This window comes from Triturus cristatus, chromosome 2_2 (genome assembly GCF_964204655.1).
Source record: "Triturus cristatus chromosome 2_2, aTriCri1.1, whole genome shotgun sequence".
NCBI classification, from domain to species: Eukaryota; Metazoa; Chordata; class Amphibia; order Caudata; family Salamandridae; genus Triturus; species Triturus cristatus.
Window position 1 is genome coordinate 884280322 of NC_140582.1, and position 15177 is coordinate 884295498.

Consider the following 15177-nt stretch of genomic DNA (forward strand, 5'->3'; position numbering starts at 1 on the left):
CCGAGGTAGAACCCCCAGCGTCATCTCTGCCACGTTTTTGCTCAGCTGGCAGATGTCATCCCACCCCTTGTGACACTGTGTGTGCCATCGGTTGGAGACACCCAGAGCCCACACCTTTCGTGCAATGGCCCTCCATATTGCCTTACGCTGGTGGACCTTAAGCTGCAGGCATGAGAGACAAGAAGAGGAAGTTTCAGTGACACTGTGTTATGTACCACTGTGTGTCATTACAGGAGTATGTAAACACATAGCACACCAATACATAAATGTTGAGCAGAGGCCATACAGCATGACACGTAGTACACTTGCATCAAATAATCGCATAGAAATGTATACATGTATGATGATTGACACAGTACCTGGCCATCTCATACACATGCAGAGTGCCAGCACAGAAACCAATGTGATGAAGACCCTTGTCAGTGATGTAGTATGTGAGTGAGCAATACATACAATACATTTGAAATGATGTGTCGGGGCAGACTCACTGTGTCCAACACTACACACCCCTCAATGTCCTGGGCCAGTGAATGGCTATCTGTGTCATAGAGGTCAGATTTAGGGCCATGATGTTACATTCTCACACTCTTCTCACAAGATGAAGTCCTGTCTTGTGCAATCCTCAGGCCTAAGATTGCTCTTTGATAAATAGGGTGGCAGACAACACATATGTTTTACTCAGTCCATTTATTGATGGGTCCTTTTAAAATTGGGCAGTTTCTGTGCAGGCCAGTTGGACTCACACTGAGGTTTAATGTGGGCCATCAGAAAATTCACATGCATGTACAATATGAGAGGGGTAACAGTGCCTACACATGTGAGACAGAACACATAATGAAAACAGTGGAAGGATGACATCTCCAAATTACATTTATCTGATGTGTCATAGGTGAATTACCACCAAGAGTGCTACACTCAGGCATTTTACTCTTGTGCATAATGCACAAATATCTATAGGAGCAATATGAAAACTGTACAAACATTCTTCAGTACCCTCTGAACAAAATACATTTGTAATGTCACAAATGAGCATGTGAAGACCTCATGGACTATGACATCACATAGCACAGGCAATGTTTCTTCAGACTTCGACTGTCCAAACCAGCAGTGTAACTGTATGGTTGCAAAAACACTGCATGTCCCTCCCATCCCTCAATGCAGCCATAGATCTGTGGAAATAAGGCTACACACCCTATTTACATGAAGTCAGAATGCTAGGCAGTGTATCACACATTTACATTACCCAGTCTCAGACCAATGTTTGTATTTTTATTGCTGAAGAAGGGCTGTAGAAATGTCCATGTTGCCATCCTCTCCAAATACTCAAGTGCAATTTTTACTAGGCCATGTTTGGAGCATGGTATATGAAAATTGAGGTTTCATGCACATTAACTTGCACTCACAGGCACATACTACTGCAGAGCAACATGATGTGATCACTCTCAAACTTTAACTCTTAAACACTTACCAGTACATCTGGTACACCATATAGCCTCCCATACTGTGAAAAGACCTCGTCCACCAGGATCTCCAGGTCCTCTGTGGTGAAGGAGCGGGCCCTGATGTTCTCAGTTCTTGCCATCACTGGGTCCAGGTGACAGGAACAGCAGCAGTTGGTGGTAAAGAATGGCAGGCAGCAGGGTCTGAATGCAATTGAAATGTGTGGCTCTCTTACAGACATATATAGGCCCCTGGGGTTGTTTCAGTGGTACTCAGCTGCTGCAATTGGTCTGTCTGGTTAGCATTTTTCAATTGTAACCAATAACCGGGACTGGGGTGGTGGTGCATGCCTACTGCTCGTTTCAAATGTGTAATTCACCACGCGATTGCGGTTCCCATTGGCTGCAATCGCATTGGCACAGGTGGTGTCACACCGTGGGGGCCCGGCGGTCATTACTGCAATCCTGCATCTTTCAATTGTAACCAATGACCGGGCCCCGCAATAGCAGAGCACGCCTACAGCAGGTTTCAAAATTGTATTGCACTACCGCGATCGTGGTTCCCATTGGCTGCAATGGCATGTGCATTGGCGGAGTCACACCGCAGGTGCCAAGCGGTCGCTACTGCGATTTGGCATCTTTCCATTGTATCTAATGACCGGGCCCGTGGTAGCGGAGCACGCATACCCCACCCATGGACACATTATGCTCTAGCAATGGCAATATTCCAATTTTCATCATTGAACACTAGACCTTCACAATGTATCACAGCACCTGTTTGCACAATTGAATGCTAGTGTGACATGCAACTCACTGATGCCTACACATGCCATGTCAGTGCACATGATTACATGCTTTGGCATGTACTTACTCACATTTCGCCAATGATATTTGTGTGCATGAACACAGATTTTGGGTGTAATGAAGTCTCATATTTGTGCACATGTCAATGTGTGAGATGGCTAATCAACACACAGTAATGATGGCCTGACCACATGATGTGCCTATTTCACTGTGTACATTGCTGTGTTCATTTTGATAGTTGATCAGATTACACACACTGTGCTCATTGTGTAGAAGATTCATGCTCTGTGCAACTTACGCAAGAAGGTGTGGCAGGTACAGCAGCTACATAGAAGTCAGCAGTGTTGCTGTTTCCAGCATGTGCTGTGTTACCTATACCCAGGGCTGGTGACACACGATGTATGAGTGTACCATTTACCATTTACATAGTCAGAATCTGTTTTGGAGGTAGTCAGTTGGTACATACTGACCACATGTACAACTACATGAAATCAAGGTGTCTGTGCATGTGACTTTGCATTAAGCTCGTGTTACAGTCCAGTCATTGTTGGCGCTGTGTCAGTCAAGATGTAAGATGTTTGACACATCTCATAGGGAAATTAAATTGACATGTGTCCCCTTTCATAATATGTAGGAGATGACCAAATGTGCATCGTCCATTCCCAGTGCTGGCAAACATGGAGGATGAGGACATCATAAGGAAATTCCATCTGGATCGCCTTACACTTCAAGACCTATATGGTCAGTTGGAGCCCCATCTGAGGCCTCACAGAACCTATCCGACTGCTTTGACAGCAACAGTTAAGGTGATGTCAGCACTGCATTTCTTAACAACTGGCTCGTTTCAGTACACGGTGGCCATTGCCGGTGGGATGTCTCAAGCCATGTGCAGCATAGTGCTACGTGATGTTCTGTCTGATATGATGACATACAAGAACCGCTACATCCACTTCCCAAGGAGACATGAATTGGCAGGTGTGAAGGGTAATTTCTATGATCTTGGACCCATACATAATGTTGTTAGCGGCATTGACTGCACACATGTTAGCCTAGTTTCACCACAAGCACGTGAGCACATCTACCAGAACAGGAAACATTTCCATTTCATAAATGTGCAAGTGGTATGCCAACAGGATATGATTATCTCCCATGTCTGTGTGAAATTTCCCTGGTCTGCACATGACTCCTACATACTGCGTAACAGCATCATCCCACAATTAATGGCATATCTGCATCCGGAGCATCCGTGGCTTGTTGGTGTGTACCAGAGTCAAGTAGTGTGCTGTATGTGGGACATGCTGTCCTCAGCTACTATTTATATTACTAAATCTGTGTTTCTGTTTCTGTCTCTGGGTCCTTCTTAGCACCAGGACACTCTGTGGAGAGGCCGTGTGCTTTACAAGTGCCAAGTAACATAACATAACAACATAAATTGCTCTCTGAATCTCACACCTAGGTGACTCTGCGTATCCCAATTGGCCTTGGTTGAGGAGGCCACTGAGGAATCCAAGGACCCCGGCTGAAGTCCGCTACAATGATGCACATGGGAGGACACCGCATGTGGTGGAGTGTACTTTTGGGCTTCTCAAGTCTAGATTCCGGTGTCTGGACAAGAGGGGAGGTACACTACTCTACTCTCCCCAAAAGGTGTGTCAGATCATAGTTGCATGCTGCATGCTGCCCAACCTAGCCTTGTGCAAAGAGATCCCCTGCTCCTGGACGATGATGAGCAGCAAATGCCCCACACCGCAAAACCCACACATGCCCAGTGACGACGATAGTGGAGAATAGGAAGGGGTTGTCCTGCGCTAACAGCTCATCAACAACTACTTCCCTTGAGGGTGAGTGACGTTGTACAACACTGACATTGTTGTCTTTGATGGTAGTGGCAAGGCCTAGAAGACCTTTATGACTGCTGGCTGTTGCTGGCTCTGTGCTAATGGCTGATGTGTGTGGCACAGGATATTTTTATACAGGTACTTCATGTCTATGTTGTTGTTGTTGCTCATTGTTTTGTGTGCTGGCTTGTGTGTTCTACCTGTAATGGCATCAGCTGACAAGTAAATGTCATTCATCGCCACTGAGCCCCCTGCCTGGGTTTTCTAGGCTGCTGCCTGCCATGACACGGTAACTGCTGACTGCCGAGTGTTGCTCACTGTCATCTTTGCGTTGTCTCTGCTCCTCTGTTATTCACAGTGTTTTCTTTATTCCTCTATTTGCTCTGTTATTGCTTTTGTTCATTTTCCACTGTATTTACTGTAACTATACATTGCCCTCTCGCCATTACCAGCTCCCAATCTCCCACCGCTGCTGACCCTCGGCCCCTCCCCATGCCCGTGCCCATTTCCCCTCTCCCAGCTGAGCATCCCTCACCTATGTAATGACGACCACTGCGCGGTCGCGCTGCTGACGTGCTGAAGGCGCATCAAAGGCAAGCCTGTCTCTGACCTGCCCGTGACCAGCGCCAGGAACAGTGGCTCCCCAGGGCCCCGCCGATACGATGCCACCACCCTTCACACGCTCAACAACAGAAGACACCCAGACTGCCAGTGCTCCACACTGCACACACCACCCATGGACCTTTCTCTGCCATCATTCCTTCACCATCTACACCAACCACACCTCCACCGCAGGCTCACGGGACGCCCAGAACACCGAGGGCCTTACTTGCATCCTCCCCAACGTGCGCTCCCTCATCAGCCACGCCATAGAAATCTGGGACCTGATCGACCACCTCGCCCCTGATGTCACCTTCTTCACGGAAACCAGGACTAATGCCACCTCCGGTCCCAACAACGCCACCACCATCCCCGATGGCTACAAGATCCAGAGGAAGGACCACCCAGACTGCCCAGGAGGAGGACTCACCATCGCACAAAAGACCTCCCTCCGACTCTCCACCTCCAGCACGAGTGACCCCCACCCCAACACAGAATACCTCCACTTCCAGATCCAGACTTTTCCCAGGGCCATGCTCCGTAGCACCCTGAGCCACAGACCCCCGGAACCCAGCTCCCTGGCCACAACAGCAATCACCAACCTCGTTGAACCCCATGCCATCACCTCCACGGACTACATCCTACTCAGAGACCTGAATTTCCACCTCGACAACCACAGCGACCCCGACTCCACAGCCCTTCTCGACAACCTCTCCAACCTTGGACTGAAGCAGCTCGTCAACACCTCAAAACACGGAGCAGGACACACCCTTGACCCCATCTTCACAGGAGGGTCAAACATCCACTTCAGCCACACCACACAGCCCCCCTGGACTGACCACCACTGTGTACAATTCACCTTCAACACCACCACCGCCCCACACCCGCCACGAAGGAACTGGAGCAAAATCACAAAGGAGCACCTCAACTCCACCCTCCTCCTTGACCCTCCCCACCACAGCCGATGCCAACTTCTCAGCCAAAGAACTCCATTGATGGCTCTCCAGATGCGCCAACAAGAATGCCCCCCTCTGCGACCCTGCCAAACAACGCCCCCTGAAGGCTGCCTGGTTCAGCACCAAACTCCAAATCGCCAGGCGCACCCTCCGATGCCTCGAGAAAATATGACGTAGCCGGAAAAACACGAAAGACCTAAACATCCATAGGAGCACCCCAGAGGAATACCACCAGCTCATAAGGGACACCAAACGGACCTTCATCAAGAACAAACCCGACACCAATGCAACAAATGCCAGAGAACTCTTAAACATCATACAGCAATTCACCAAACCCACCAGCGCGCCATGGGTGTCACACCATCTCAAGAACTCTGCAACAAGATCAGCACCTACTTCCATCAAAAGATCAAGACCCTCTACGACCAATTCAGCAACCAGACGCCTTTCATAACCCCTTCCCCCGCCGCTGACCACCAGCCGACCATCACCACCTGGACCCCCGCCATGGTAGAACTCATCACCTCGACCATGATGAAAACCCGGTCTGGAGCCCCTACGAACCCCGGCCCATCTCACATTTACCAGAACGCCGCCTGTGACCCCGGGGGACTACCCACGATCTCCTGCTACCTGGCTGGGACGAACTGACCCCTGGTGTAAGCCCTGGAGCACCCCAAATTGCCTTGATTTGTTCCATTTAGCCCCCCAAAAGGGGAATTGCACCCAACGTTAAATCTACCCCCCGTTAAAAAATGGTCTCAAATTGCAATCCAGATTAATGCGCTAACACTGGAATTTGGCTTAAGGGCTGTGAATGGAAGAACCCCCTCTGATGATACAGGAGCAAATACATTTTATAGAATTAATTGTCCCTCACAAATCGACTATATATTAGTAGATGTGAGGTTATGGAAAAAGATACTGGATATGGAAGTGCTCCCCTCCATTGACAGCGACCATAACACACTAAGTATGATTACAGCCAATCCTTGGGTCTCCATCCCTTCCAGTAACCAGCCCTTAGATCCCCTTATGATTACAAAAGATCTAGTGCCTTCTAATTCTAGAAGGACCCTCAAATGGCCCAAAGTTCTTGCCAAAGAATCATTTTCAGATGGTGTAAGCCAAGCCTTGAGCAAAAACACTCGTTTATTACTTGAGGCCATTGAGGAACCAGGGGGACTAATGAAAATACCAGATTTGTACGACGGTATGACACTTCAGATAGGAGCATACTTTATAGTAGGTAATCCTGGTAAGGCAACTAGAAGAGGTAAAAAGCGCCATACTTGGTTTAATGGGGACTGTAGACAGAAAAAGGACTTGATCTTGGTAATAAAAAGCAAAAACTGTCTTTTAATTAGAGAAGCCAGAAAGGCCTATAAAATCGCAATTTACCAAGTGAAACTAGACTGGGATGAGTCATACTGGCAAGACCTAAAAGATGCAAGCATAGCCGGAGACCCCAAGCTTTTCTGGAACAAGGTCAGACGGGTCGGTAACGAAGACCCTGATGTGATTCTCAATCATATCACAGGCGAGGATTGGTACAATCATTTTAAGAGCCTTTATTCTGAATTAGATTCTACTGACAGTGGAGCGATATACAAACAAACAAATCTCTATTTTATCCCAAACTCCACTGACCTTTTTACACTGGAAGAAGTTGAGAAGGCCATAAAGAAAATAGTCCCAGCAAAAGCTCCAGGTCCTGATGGTCTTCCAGGAGACCTTTTTATTGCCGACTCTCGTAATTGGGCAAACTATACCATGATTTTAATTAATTCAATTGCAAGAGGGAGTCCAGTACCAGAGTCATGAAAAGGGGCAGAAGTAGTACCAATTTTTAAAAAAGGAGAAGGGATGATCCCACCAATTACCGCCCAATTAGCTTGATAGATGCCATGCAGAAATTAGTTGGCAGGGTGCTATTACAGCAAATCCACCAATGGGTGGAGGAAGAAAACATACTCTCCCAATACCAAGCTGGATTTAGGGCTTGTACAGGGACGGTGGATCAAGCTTTTAGATTGTTTTTAATACATTGGAAGGTAGTTTTGATTGGCAAGGGCAGCCTCTATCTGGCATTTATTGATTTAAATACTGCCTTTGACCTAGTTCCCCGTGACCGGCTTTGGCACCTTCTGGAAGAAATGGGGATGCCTTCGCTGCTACTAAACATCTTGATTTGCCTACACAAAGGCAATTACGCCCAAGTGAGGTGGTGGTCCCAGGGACAAAAAAACAAATAGGATCCCAGTAAATAGAGGAGTCCGCCAGGGCTGTGTTCTGGCTCCCACCCTGTTCTCTTTATATATGAACGGAGTGGTGAGCTATTTGCAGGAGTTTCCATCTGATGCACCAGCCCTGGCAGGAGAGAGGGTTCCCACTTTGCTTTTGCAGACGACACACTGCTTATCTCTAAAACGCCAGCAGGGCTTCAAAAGCTCCTAGATAGATTTTATACTTTTTGCGAATCTAGGGGCTTGATTGCGAACACTTCTAAGACTAAGCTCATGGCGCTCAACCCTTATAAACCTTACAGAGATAATTTTAGTTTAGATGGAACACGTTTGGATAAAGTCCCACTGTTCGACTACTTGAGAATAAGACTAGACGACAAAATGCGATGGAGGCATCACATTGACAAGATGCTCCTAAATCATAAGCGTTTCACAGGTATATTAATTAAAGAACATTGTCTATCGTCGAGCAGACCTGTGGCTCCTGCCCTTACAATCTATGCCGCTAAAGCGGTCAGCTCAGCCCTTTATGGAGCCGAATTGTGGGGCTTCGAGAATACTGAAAGCATTTGCAGGTCTGAACACAAGTTTTTAAGAGATTTAGTGATGTTACCCAAAAGCATGCCATTGAAACCGCTGTTAAAAGATACGGGTAGGCACTCTTTTAAAGATTTAGCGAGAATACGACCCCTGTTATTATGGGCCCGCTTATGTCGGACCCCTGAACTAGCCAACTACACAGCTGCATTTACAGAAATTATGGCCCTAGAGGTAAATAAAAGAATCAGCTGACTATTTAATCTTAAAAAATCCCTCGCTGCCTTAGGCTTCAAGGAGGAATGGGACACGCAAACCACCCCTAGTAAGGCTGACCTTAAAAGACGTTATTGTGCCTGGGTTGACGCTCAAGAACAAAACAACCCAAGAGTAGGAAGGCTGACGGAAGAGTTTTATCTTCACAAGCAACGCACACTTTTAGAACCATATTTAGATTTTATAAAAACACCACGCGATAGAGCGCTCTATATTCAGTTCAGGGTAGGTTCACTGCTGGTCAGAGAGCTAACAGCAAAATGGAGCACCCCACATCAGACGCCCTTAGGGTACCCCTGTTGCAAAGCACCGACAGAGAGCATAGCCCATCTTATATTTGCCTGCCCTGTTTATAAAAGCGCAAGGAAAAAATGGCTTAAACCTATCTGCAGAGAGTTGAGCACGCGTGAACACTGTACTGCTCTATGCATTTTAAAGGCTGGCCCGCGGTCCCTCTTTGCTTGTGGTGTAGCCACATTTCTTGGCTGTGCTTGGATTGTAAGGTTTAAATTCTTGCGCGAAGACATGCGATGACCTACGCTCACATTTTTAGTGTTATGATTTACCTGTGATATATTGCACTGCCATTTTATTCTCGAGAAATAAACCAAGAATAATTTAAAGGAGAAAAAAGGCCTTCATGTCTAGAAGGGCCACAAATTAATTTTGTAAATATTGATCTAAGACTAGATTATTCTTGCAATAATTATATTACTCAATATTGCGGGCCATTAGAATTTGATGTGTTTTAAGTCTGATTGTATTTTATATTTTTAAACTGATGTTTTATCTTTTTATGGTCTTTAAAAATTGACGGATGTAACCATGGAAATGGTTTTAAGATATTGGATATCGAAATAAAGCTACTTTGAATTTGGAATTGCACCCGTGATGGCGTCACACTGAGCTGTTTGTGGCCCGAGAGGCTAAGAGTGTTGTGCTCCTAAATGAGTTCATGCCCTTTTTAACCCCGATGTATTAATTGTTGCCCTACCAGCCCCTGATTCTTGCGACTTGATGAATTGTTTTATCTACTGAAATACACTGTTTTACTTGCCAGGATGAATTTGATGTTGTCCCGAAATGCCCTGATTTATTCCCCGTGATGATTTAATGGTTGCTCTGCTGTTCATCGATTTACATAACTGAATGAAATGGTTGCTGTCCTATGATTAATGATTGTAGATACCCAGATGAATTTACTGCTGCCTTGCTAATGAGTTGACCCCTCGGCATTTGAAATAGATAAAGAATCCTGTGTGTTACTAAACAACCTGTTGTGGTGTTCTTCATTGTGTGTGTGTGGCCGGGTCCGTGTGGGTGAGTGCTGCACCAATGCTTCACACATTGCCTGCGGGTGCCTTCCTACCTCGCGCCAAGCTACCGTGTCGGAATTGGCGACCCCAGTTCTAACATTGGTGTTCAGCGGTGGGATTGGGACTTGCACTGGTGCAGCATCCTACTGGGATTCAGTGTGCGCCGCAATTGGACACCTATCCTAATGCAAGTGAATTGCCCTTCACTGTCCGGTTGAGTATATAGGCTCCTGTTGTGAACCTGTTGCCTATGTCCTAGTGTTTTCCCTTGAATTTTCTGGGGCCCCACCTGTCGGGATGGAGTTCGAGCTGGCCAAGCTAGAAATGTACACGGTGGCACAGCTGAAGGAGTTCTGTCAGGGGATGGGGGTGTCCGTCAGGCGAGGCGCCAAGAGAGAGGAGCTTCAGAAAGCCTTGTGGGCATGGGTATTGGCCCACCCGGGAGGGAGAGGGGACGAGGGGCAGGGGGAGCCGGGGGGTGCCGGGGGAGCCGGGCGCTCGGGGAGAACTGCGCACTCCCGGGGAGTTGGATCTACTGCAGGTGGATGTTAGTGACAATGTGTTGCCAGGGAGACATTCCATGGCAGGCAGTAGTGTGTCAGCAGGGAGTGTGTCGGTGGAGGAGTATGAGGACAGGAGGGAGGAGAGACAATTGAGGTTGGAGCTTGCTAGTATGGAGAAGGAGAGAGAGGAGAAGAGGCGAGCCATGGAGGAAAGGAAGCTTGCACATGAGCTTAGCTTGAAGGAGTTGGAGTTCAAAGCATTGCAGCTAGGGGCGCAAGGCAACAGGAATGGTGGCAGCATACCCGCTGAGGTTCCACGAGAGCCTAAGATCCATCTACCGAGGGAGGTGGTGGCCAGTTTTAGTGTTGGGGATGATGTAGATAAGTGGTAGGCGGAGTATGAGGTGTCCTTGGTAGCCCATGGGGTACCCGAGAGTTACTGGGGGGGTGGCCTGTACCGGTACATGCCTCCCGTGGCAAGGGACACACTCTTGGACTTAGACAGAGAGGATCAAACCAATTACCCTGTCATAAAGGAGGCCCTGCTTAGGATGTTTGGTCTCACTCTGGAGACATATCGTCAAAGGTTCCGCAACAGCCATAAGCTTCCCACACAGAACTGGGTGGATTTTTGTGATTATGCACGGAAGGCCTTAGAGGGTTGGGTGCGTGGCAGCGAAGTGAGCGACTACAAGGGGCTGTACAATCTATTTTTGAGAGAGCACCACCTCGATAAATGTTTTCCAGAGCTACGCCAACACCTGGTGGACCGCAAGCTGACCAACCCTCGGAAGCTTGCGGAGGAGGCAGGTACCTGGGTTAGCACCCAGGTGTCCCACAGGGGACCCAGGGAAGACACTCAGAAGGGCAGACAGGGCGCACCCCAGAAGAGAGATGGGGGGATAAAAAGAAGGAGTTCTTCAAGGGCCCCCAAAATAGATCTCAAGGGAAGGGGGTAGGTTTCCTACCTCAATCTGGATCACCGAAACCCACTTACCCTGACAAGAGTCAACAGCCCAAAACTGTCCGGTGTTACGAATGTGGGGAGGTTGGGCATTACAAGGGGGATCTCCAGTGCCGCAAACGGTCCCCAGCCCCCACAGGAGGTAAAAGCCCCGGGGTGGCTAGTGTAGCGCTGGGGGAGGAGTTGTCCCTAGATGAGGGGGGTGAGTGGACCGGCCTGACTCTGGTTTCACTGGGGGATAGGGAGATGGTCCCAGTGACCCAGTTGCCCTCGAACACTGCCAAGTACCGGCAGAAGGTATGGGTTAATGGGGAGGAGGTGGAGGCTCTGAGGGACACGGGTGCCAGCATGATGATGGTAAGGCGCCGGCTGGTGTCCCCAGAGCAGGTGATCCCTGAGGTATTCCACCCGGTTGTAATGGCTGATAACAGCCTGAGTCATTGACCCGTGGCCCAAGTTCCCTTTGAGTGGGGATGAGTCTCAGGTCAGTTGAGAGTGGCCGTCAGCCCTGCCATGCCAGTGGATCGTCTGCTCGGAAACGATTTGGAACATACCGCCTGGAAGGAGGTGGAGTTCAACGCTCATGCTGAGATGCTGGGTTTACCAGGATGGACTTGCGTAGTCACAAGGTCCATGGCTGTCCGGCAAGGAACTCAACCCGGGTTGGAGCCTGGAACAATGGCCCAGCCCAATGCTGGTCAGGAGGATGTTGTGGACGTCGCACCCTGTGAGATGGATGGGGAGCCCGCGGAGGTGACCCCGGAGTCCGCAGAGGTGGATGTTGTTCCTGTGGGGGATTTGCCGACCCCTGCAGCGTGGCAGGTGGAAGGAGGGTCTACCCTACGCTTGAAGGTATGCCGCGACAGGCCGAAGTCCAAGCAGCGAACCATGAGACCGGCAATTATCATGTTTACTGGGAGGATGGTCTCCTCTACAGTGAGCCTAAGGCTCCGGTGCATGGGTCATCTTGGGCCTTAGTGGTACCCCAATGCTACCGGGCCTTTCTGCTAGAATTGGCACATGAACTACCACTAGCAGGATACCTGGGCCAGGACAAAACCTTTGCTAGGTTGGTCCCACATTTTTACTGGTCCAGAATGCGAGTTGGGTCTGACACCTTCTGCAAGACCTGTAAGACTTGCCAGGCGAGTGGCAAGACTGGGACCAAGTTGAAGGTCCCTCTGGAACTGCTCCCAGTCGTCGGTACCCCTTTTGAGCGGGTGGGTATTGACATTGTCGGGCCGATGGACTCGCCGACTTCTTCGGGACACCGGTTCATCTTGGTGTTAGTGGACCACGCCACCCGGTACCCGGAGGCGATTCCTCTGAGGACCATCAATGCACCTGCGGTGGCGCGGGCCTTGATGGGGGTTTTTACCCGGGTGGGATTCCCCAAGGTCGTGGTGTCAGATAGGGGCACTAATTTAATGTCGGCCTACATGCAGGCCATGTGGAAGGAGTGTGGAGTGACCTACAGGTTCTCCACTCCTTACCACCCCCAGACTAACGGGCTCGTAGAGCGCTTTAACAAGACTCTGAAGGGGATGATCCGGATTCTGCCCGAGGACTTGAGGCGGAAGTGGGACGTCCTCCTACCCTGTCTGCTATTTTCCTATCGAGAGGTGCCGCAGAAGGGAGTCGGGTTCAGCCCCTTTGAGCTGCTCTATGGCCACCCCGTTAGGGGGCCCCTCAGTCTTGTGAAGGAGGGGTGGGAGAAGACTTCTGCGAAGCTTCCCCGTGACGTGGTCAGCTATATGCTGGCATTCCGCAGCCAGATGGCCAAGCTGTGGAAGGAAGCCTCAGACAATTTGGAGGCTAGTCAAGCCGTCATGAAGGAGTGGTATGACCGCAACGCTCGGACGGTGGAGTTGGATGTTGGACAGAAGGTGTGGGTCATGGAGCCCAGAGAGCTTAGTGCCCTCAAGGACCGGTGGACTGGGCCGTATGACATCGTGGAGAAGAGAGGCCACACCACCTACGTCGTTGACCTTAAGACCCCCGACAACCTCATAGGGTGTTCCACATCAACCGCCTGAAGCGGCACCATGAGAGATCGGAGCTTGCTCTCCTCATGGTGACGGATGGGAGCGAAGAGGAAGAGAGTGAGCCTATTACGGACCTTCTGGCGACTCAGGAGAAGGATGGATCGGTGGAGGGAGTGGTCCTCTCCCCATCTTTGACCCCTGAGCAACAGAGGAACTGCCGCCAGGTCCTGGGGCAGTACGCCTCGTTGTTCTCCCTCACTCCTGGGATCACGCATCTGTGACGTGGACACAGGGGATAGTCCGCCCATGAAAACCAAGTCTTATCGGCTGTCCGACAAAGTCAAGTCCAGCATCCAGGGTGAGGTGGCCAAGGGGGTGATTGAGCCTCCCAGCAGCCCTTGGGCTAGTCCGGTGGTGTTGGTGCCGAAAGCGGCTCCCCCGGGCTCCACACCAGAACTTCGGTTCTGTGTGGATTAACGTGGCTTGAACTCCGTGACCAAGACGGATGCTCACCCGATCCCTAGGGCGGATGAGCTGATTGACTGGCTGGGGGCAGCTTGGTATCTAAGTACCATCGATCTGACGTCCGGGTATTGGCAGATTGCCATGGCCGATGGAGCAACGGAGAAGACAGCGTTCTCCACCCCCGAGGGCCACTTTCAATTTCGAGTGATGCTGTTCGGGCTCAAGAATGCTCCGGACACGTTCCAGCGGTCTGGGCCCTGAAGAAGCTGAGGCCATATCTTTTTGGCTCTCACTTCCTCATTCAGACCGACCTCCGACCCCTTCGCTGGCTCATGCAAATGAGAGACGAAAACCCCAAATTGTTGAGGTGGTCCATTTCCCTTCAGGGGATGGACTTTCGGGTTGAACGCCAATGCTGACGGTCTCTCCCCGTTCTTCCGCCTTAGTGAAGAGAACTCCCTAGAGGCTGGGTAGCTCTCCCCACTTTCGGCTGGGGGGGACGCATGTTAGACCTTTCAGCCCTAGGGTGGTCTACTCTGTTTTTTTGCCCTTGTGCCATATTGTTTCCGCCATCTTTTTGTTGGCCCTAGGTCTCTGGGCGCCTTACCACTGCTAAACAGTGCTGAGGTGCAGGTGCTCCCTCCTACCAACATGGCTGCCACAGGCCCCTGCTACTGCAGAGTGGCCATCGCGCCCACATACTAGTAGTCAGGAGCCGGCTGGGACACTGGGATACAGTATCTTCTTCCATCCTGCCTTTTTGTCCCACAGACTATTATGTGGAAGCTTCTGGAACCTTCCAGCCCTGGGAGGGATTTTGCTTTGCCACCTTTGCAGGAGGGTCACCTGACCTGGGGGTATAAGAGGGAAACCTGACCAGTCAGTTGGGGCACCACTGGACCTGGGGGAACCTCTGCCGGAGCATAGGCGGTTGGGCCTAGGGGAGAAATTGTTCCACTAATGAGGTCTTTACTAAACATGCTGATGTTCTATCACAGAACCTCCGTTCTAGAAACTGTCCCTCTAGACTTATAAGACAATCGTACAAACGAGCAGCTAACAATAATCGAGAAGCTCTGTTAGAGGCAACTGTATCCAAAGCTCCTCTCGAGAGATTGACTTTTGTAAACACTTTAAGTACCTCTTCCAATCAGATCCAAAAAATTTTACGGAAACACTGGCGCATTCTTAATGTTGGGAATGACAAACTAGCTCCTCCATTGTTTTCTTTCAAAAGAGGTACGAATT